We start from the raw sequence: 6,561 nt of genomic DNA, 5'->3' as shown, positions 1-6,561 counted from the left end.
TATTATTAATATCATCATCATTGATGATACACAATTATGTTTGCTCGCCAGTAATACAATGTAGGTAGACGAAAAAATTGTCAAGTAAATACACATAACTTCAAAAAGTACTGGTCAAATCTCAATTAAATTTAATCTGGAATACATGATAAGCACCAAATTTCGATTAAAAAAGAATCGTCGAAATTCTTTCACCCAGTAAAAACTAATGATGTAGCACACATAAAAAAATAACAGTCGAATTGAGAACCTCCTTCTATTTTGAAATGGGTTAAGAACTAATAAGTAGTGTTAATGATTTTAAAGGAACACCTACCGCACCTACTTTAGATGTACCAGTACGTGCTTGTTGCTCTGAGTGGTTTTATCTGCCGTAACTCTTTTATTGAGGTGGGACTTAGCAGACTTAAGGACCTCAAACTTACAAAAGCCAAATCATACTACACTCGAGTAGTATTGTGTTCCTGAAATTTAGATTTGTCTAAGGTCAATGGAATTCCAGACACGATTCGCCCTTGCAAACTTCCTATATAATTAAATAAATATCTTACAACATACACACACGGTCGTCTGTTCCTATGGTAAGCAACTTAATGCTTGTGTTAGAGGTAACAGCCGACTGTTATATTTTTTTAAATAAATATACATAGAAATAATACATATATAAATACAAATATTACACCCAGACTCAGGCGGGAATCGAACCCGCAACCCGCGGCACAGAAAGCAGGGCCACTACAAACTGCGCCAAAGGGCTAGTCAAACATCTTCCTACGTAATGACAATTTGTGATATTATTTAAATTATTTATTTTCAATAAGGAATATATATCTTACTAGCTGACCCGGCAAACGTTGTCTTGCCGCTAAACGCTATTTAAAAATAGGGGTTGATGGTAGAGGGTTGAAAATTTAGGGTTGTATGTATTTTTTAATGTTGTATCATAAAAAAATAGAAATTAAAAATTTTGTCTAAAAAATAAAAAAAAAATTAGGGGTGGACTACCCCTAACATTTAGGGGGATGAAAAATAGATGTTGGCCGATTCTCATAGATACCGGATGAGCACAAAAAATTTCATCAAAATCGGTCAAGCCGTTTCGGAGGAGTATGGCAACGAAAACTGTGACACGAAAATTTTATATATTAGACTAGAGTCTAGAAGTGATTTTGTAAGCACGAAAAGTCCATTGTAATATTTATGTACGCACATGTGTAATGAATTAATCGTTAAATCCATCGTTCTGATTTTCTCGCAATTTTTTTTAAATAATTTTTTTTCAAGACGTCTCACCGTCAAATATTTTAAAAACGACAAGCGTATTTAAGCAATGCGTATTGCCTTAACATACGGAGCCGAGACGTGGACACTAACCAAGGGACTACTGCACAAGTTTATAACCGCGCAACGTGCAATGGAACGGGCTATGTATATTGTATGTGGTTTATTTATTTATTTATTTATTTCGAGAAGGAGGCCGACAGGAGGATTCGGTTGGGCTGGGCGGCGTTTTTGCAGGCTTCGTCGAGTCTTCACTTCGAAGATTCCGCAATGCTTGAAGACAAACGTGTTCGAGCAGTGCGTTCTGCCTGTGTGAACATACGGAGCCGAGACGTGGACACTGACGAAGGGACTGGTCCACAAATTTAAAGTCGCTCAACGTTCAATGGAACGGGCTATGCTTGGGGTTTCTCTCAAAGACAGGATTAGAAATGAGACTATCCGCGAGAGAACGAAAGTAACCGTCATAGCCCACAGAATTAGCAAGTAGAAGTGGCAGTGGGCTGGTCATCAGTGTCGCAGGACCGATGGCCGTTGGAGCAGACGTGTCCTAATGTGGAGACCGCATCTTAGCAGACGTAGTGTAGGGTGTCCTCCGTCTGGCTGGATGAGGGTTGCGGAAAACCGGGTTATTGGGTGCGAATTAGGGGAGAGCTGTGTCCAGCAGTGGACTACGATAGTCTGAAGTGATGATGTGTATTTGTTTAATTCTTTTTTCCACAAAACTTGTCTTGCCAATGAAAAAATTAAAAATTATTCGATTTGGTGCGCTCGTTCGGAATTTATGCCCGTTATATACATTTTAACAATTGATTTTTATGTGTACATATTTTCGACGCCGCGTTGGCGTAACGGCTACAGCCATGGATTGTACTTGTTGCGCTAGCGAATCCGGGTTCGATCCCCGCACATGACAAACATTTGTATTGGCCATACAGGTGTTTGCCGTGGTCTGGGTGTTTGTGCAGTCCTTGTGGGTCTCCCCACCGTGCCTCGGAGAACACGTTAAGCGGTCGTTCCCGGTTGTTATCATGTACACCTGATAGCAATCGTTACTCAGAGTAGGGAATATATCTGCCAACCCGCATTGGAGCAGCGTGGTGGATTAAGCTCTAATCCTTCTCCTACATGGGAAAAGAGTCCTATGCCCAGTAATGAGATATTATAGACTGAAGCGTATATATATTTATATTAAATAATTTATTACGTATACTCGTCTATGTCGACTCTTATCTAAAATACATCATTTATTTGATTGGCTTGGGAACAGGCAACCGTTTGTGTATTCACCAATTTTATTATTATTTTAATAGTACACGAACTTCTAAAAGTTACAGAATTAATTCTCTCTATCTAAATAAAATATGTGTTGTTATATTTATTAGTTATATAACTAATAAATATAGTAATAAATATTTATTATTTTATTATATGATATTATATTATACTCTTGTATATATGTATTGCTTGTAAGTATTAATGTGTAGATATTTGTATGTAAGTTTATTATAATATAACCGCACCATCTTCCCGTACTCTCAAATAAATAATACTCAATCGTATTTCGGGTTGTCTGGAAGAAATGGCTAATTAGCCATAAGACCACCTCTACTATTACACATTCTTGGTTTGTCTGTATTATTATTATTTTGTATTTGCATATTGTGGTGTACAATAAAGAGTATATAAATAATAATAAATAAAAAAATATAAAGCACTCCAAAGTCATACTATGAATACTAGTTTTATTCTTTAAGAATCTAGATTATTCATGACAATAGCGAGTGCCTTTCAAACAAACAAAAGCAATAAGTTTCTTGTCTTAGATAAGCAATATTTATTTAAGAATAGTTAGGAACAAGATATTGTAACATAATAATCATAAAAGGAATATTCTTTATTGTACAACAAAATACAACACACTTAAAATATAAAAAGATGTATATAGGCAACTATGTAAGACATAGAAGGAAATATCCTCATCAAAATCTGGAGCAGGTTGACTGGGGAAGTAGCTCGACCTTACAGAAGATGACCGCTCAATACCGTTCTCAAGTGGTTTCCGTGGTAAGTAAATTATCGTAAAGGTTCGTTCCCCGCGTATGGCAAAAATTTGTATTGGCCATACAGATATTTGATGATTTGATATAGTCTGGATGTTTTTGCTTGTATATATTTTTGTGTGTGTTAACGGAGCCCAGACAGAGTGTGAGGCGTTTTATTTATTTATTAATCTGACTTGATTTGGAATCGATCACGTTGAGTTTACGCAGTTTCTCATACAACTATACCATGATTGTGTTTGCTCGCAAACGAAAAAAAAAACCGTCTTCAATTACATCGACAAGTAATACGAGTACAACGTAAGTAGACGAAAAAAATTAAAAAAACGCACTAGTCGTCACTACGATTTTCGACGGTTCCTCTCGATTTCTCTGCGATTCCATATCAGATTTAGTGTTGCCCAAATTCAGTCTTGGTCTTGCAGTCTTGGTCTTGTTCTTGCGTTTTTGCAAGACCAAGACCAAGAACAAGACCGCGTATTTTTAGCAAGACCAAGACCAAGACTGACCGTGCAAGACTTGAGCAAGAACAAGACATAGCCTGCAAGACTCTTGCGTCTTGCAGCTAGGACTTAGCGCTATTTCACTGAGTAGTTAGGTGTAACAGTTCGGTGTATAGGTAGGTACGCTTAGGAATTCTATGAGACGCAAAAAACTGTATCAAAGAATATGAAAAACTGGACCTATGCGCATTACGACTAATACCATAAACATAGCGAATAAAAAAATATCTATTAAAATCAAACTGAGTGCATGCATAGTTATGTTTTAACCATCGGCACTTTGATAATGCGGCATCAAAGGTTTTGTACTTACTTCTCAAAGAAATTTGCCGCTTTTCGGAAGTACATGGTTATGATACACGCGCCGGCGGCTTCTTTTGAAATCTAAAACAATCGTTGCCGCCACACCGAAATCATAACATTTGACACTATTTGATTGCCGCCATAGGGCGTAGGTATACTCATGCAAAATAATTTCGAATTTTAAGAGTACCTACAGGTGTTCCAAAGAATAAATAAGTTTCAGAGTGCTTAGAATGAAAATGAATACATTATACTGATCACGCAAGTAGTATTATGATTAGGATAAAATGCTAAGGATAGGTAGTAAGATGTCATATTAATTCATGGTCAAAAAAATTGATATAAAGTATCATAACCTAATGATAAAGCTGTTGATTTGTGTTGTATTTTATTTTTTATTCAAATAAATGATAAATCGTAAAACTCTTTTATTAAATTTCTTATAAGTTGAGGGTTCAATCTCTTTCTAGACAGATAAGTATTGTTCTTTAAAATACAGTCAAGTTATTGTAATTAATTTGTTTTTTTACATGTTTTAGCAAATGTAAGCTTATAAATCATAAATGTTTATTAAGAAACAGTTACTTCCATGGAAAACGACATATAGGTCAGTTGATTTATCGAATTTCTTATCAAATCTTCAGTTATTTATTAATCTGCTTGATCTTTACTATGGCTATGTTAATTCAAGCTCACAATGTTCCAATTCTAATACGTTTTTCTAAGATTTAAAGTAAACTTTAATAAATAGTAATAGACTAATAGGTAATTGCAAGACTTGCAAGACTCTTGCTGCAAGACCAAGACCAAGACCAAGACTGGGAGCGCAAGACCAAGACCAAGACCAAGACCAGGTGTATTGGCGCAAGACCAAGACCAAGACTGGCTAAGTCTCGTCTTGTTCTTGCATTTGGGCAACACTAATCAGATTACGGTTGCTTCCCTTGAGATATCCCTTTATAACAAAACAAAAATTATCAAAATCGGTTCATAAACGGCGAAGTTATCCCCAAATATACATTTTTAAAATATATATATATATTTTAACGACGAATTTTTTCGACCGAAAATATATATATATATATATATATATATATAATAAATTTAATAATAAATAAATATATATATATATATTCGGTCGAAATGAGTAGCCTCCTCCTTTTTTGAAGTCGTTTAAAAATGACCAGAGAAGTATTTATTAATTAATTTATTTTTATGGAAACATACAGTACATAACAAATTTTATATATACAACATATTTAAAAATTATTGCGACCAGTTCCCAATGGTATTTTATTATTTAACATCAAATCCTATACCGAATTATGAGTGCACAAGTCATGCGTCCAGGAATAATAAGGTGATGATATCATGACGTAATATCATAAAAATATGCTATAATGATGTGCCATCTGTATTTGAATCATCAGTAGACTAGCCTTAATAAACTTATTTTACTGTTGCAATCCACATGTAGTCAGCTGCATTTAGCACATATAAAAAAGTGTGTGTAAATCACACACGGAAGAAGTGAAACTTCTAAAATGTAGCGTACGAGAGACTTTTGTTTACCGACAATAAAATACTGTGTAATAATATATTGTGTATCATTTTCTCCTATACATTTTGTTTGTTTCTTTATCGTAAGACATTTTTGTTTCATCGAGTTTCAAATAATAGCGATTGTAAAGAAGTTTTACTTAAATAAATTAAAAATATGGGATACTCCTTAATATCGATTACCATACTTTTTAAAATAGATCTAAAATAATCGTAATTATACAAAGTAGTGACCTCTGGTGTCAATATCAGTCTCTCATAATTCTGTTGTATTATCTGTGTCATGCTGATGTCACGCGCTCTCAACGCGGTCGTTTCATTATAGTATTTTTAAAAAGTACATTATACTAGCGCACCTTTGTATAAATTTTTTTTTGAGGCGTTGTCCTGTCCAGAATAGCAGCTACCAAGTGTGATTGCTGACATCTGCACCACCTACTAGGTCCAATCGTGTTATCAGACCACATGAAGCCAATGAAATGTACATACGTAATTTCAGCTAAATCGGTCCAGCCGCTTAGGAGAAGGTGAAAAACAGGCGTACAGAAGAATTATCCGTATTAAGATTTATATCTTTCTCATAAAAGACGTTGCGTGGTTACTCTCAAGGCAGGTCATCGTTACTGTTACTCTAACTCCCAATATTTTTTTATAGTACAAACTTTATATCATATTTTAGGAGTAAACTCTAATGAATAATCCACACTCAATACCTTCCACTAGGATTTTCTCCTATATTGGGGGTTCTGAAAACAATTATTTTAATTGATTTTAAATGTCCTGTAAAATCTTTATGACGAGTAGAGATCGAGCCTACGGCGTATAGTAACAGCCAGAGCTGTGACCTCTAT

Source organism: Melitaea cinxia, chromosome 30 (genome assembly GCF_905220565.1).
Source record: "Melitaea cinxia chromosome 30, ilMelCinx1.1, whole genome shotgun sequence".
NCBI lineage: Eukaryota > Metazoa > Arthropoda > Insecta > Lepidoptera > Nymphalidae > Melitaea > Melitaea cinxia.
This window is presented reverse-complemented; position numbering follows the sequence as displayed.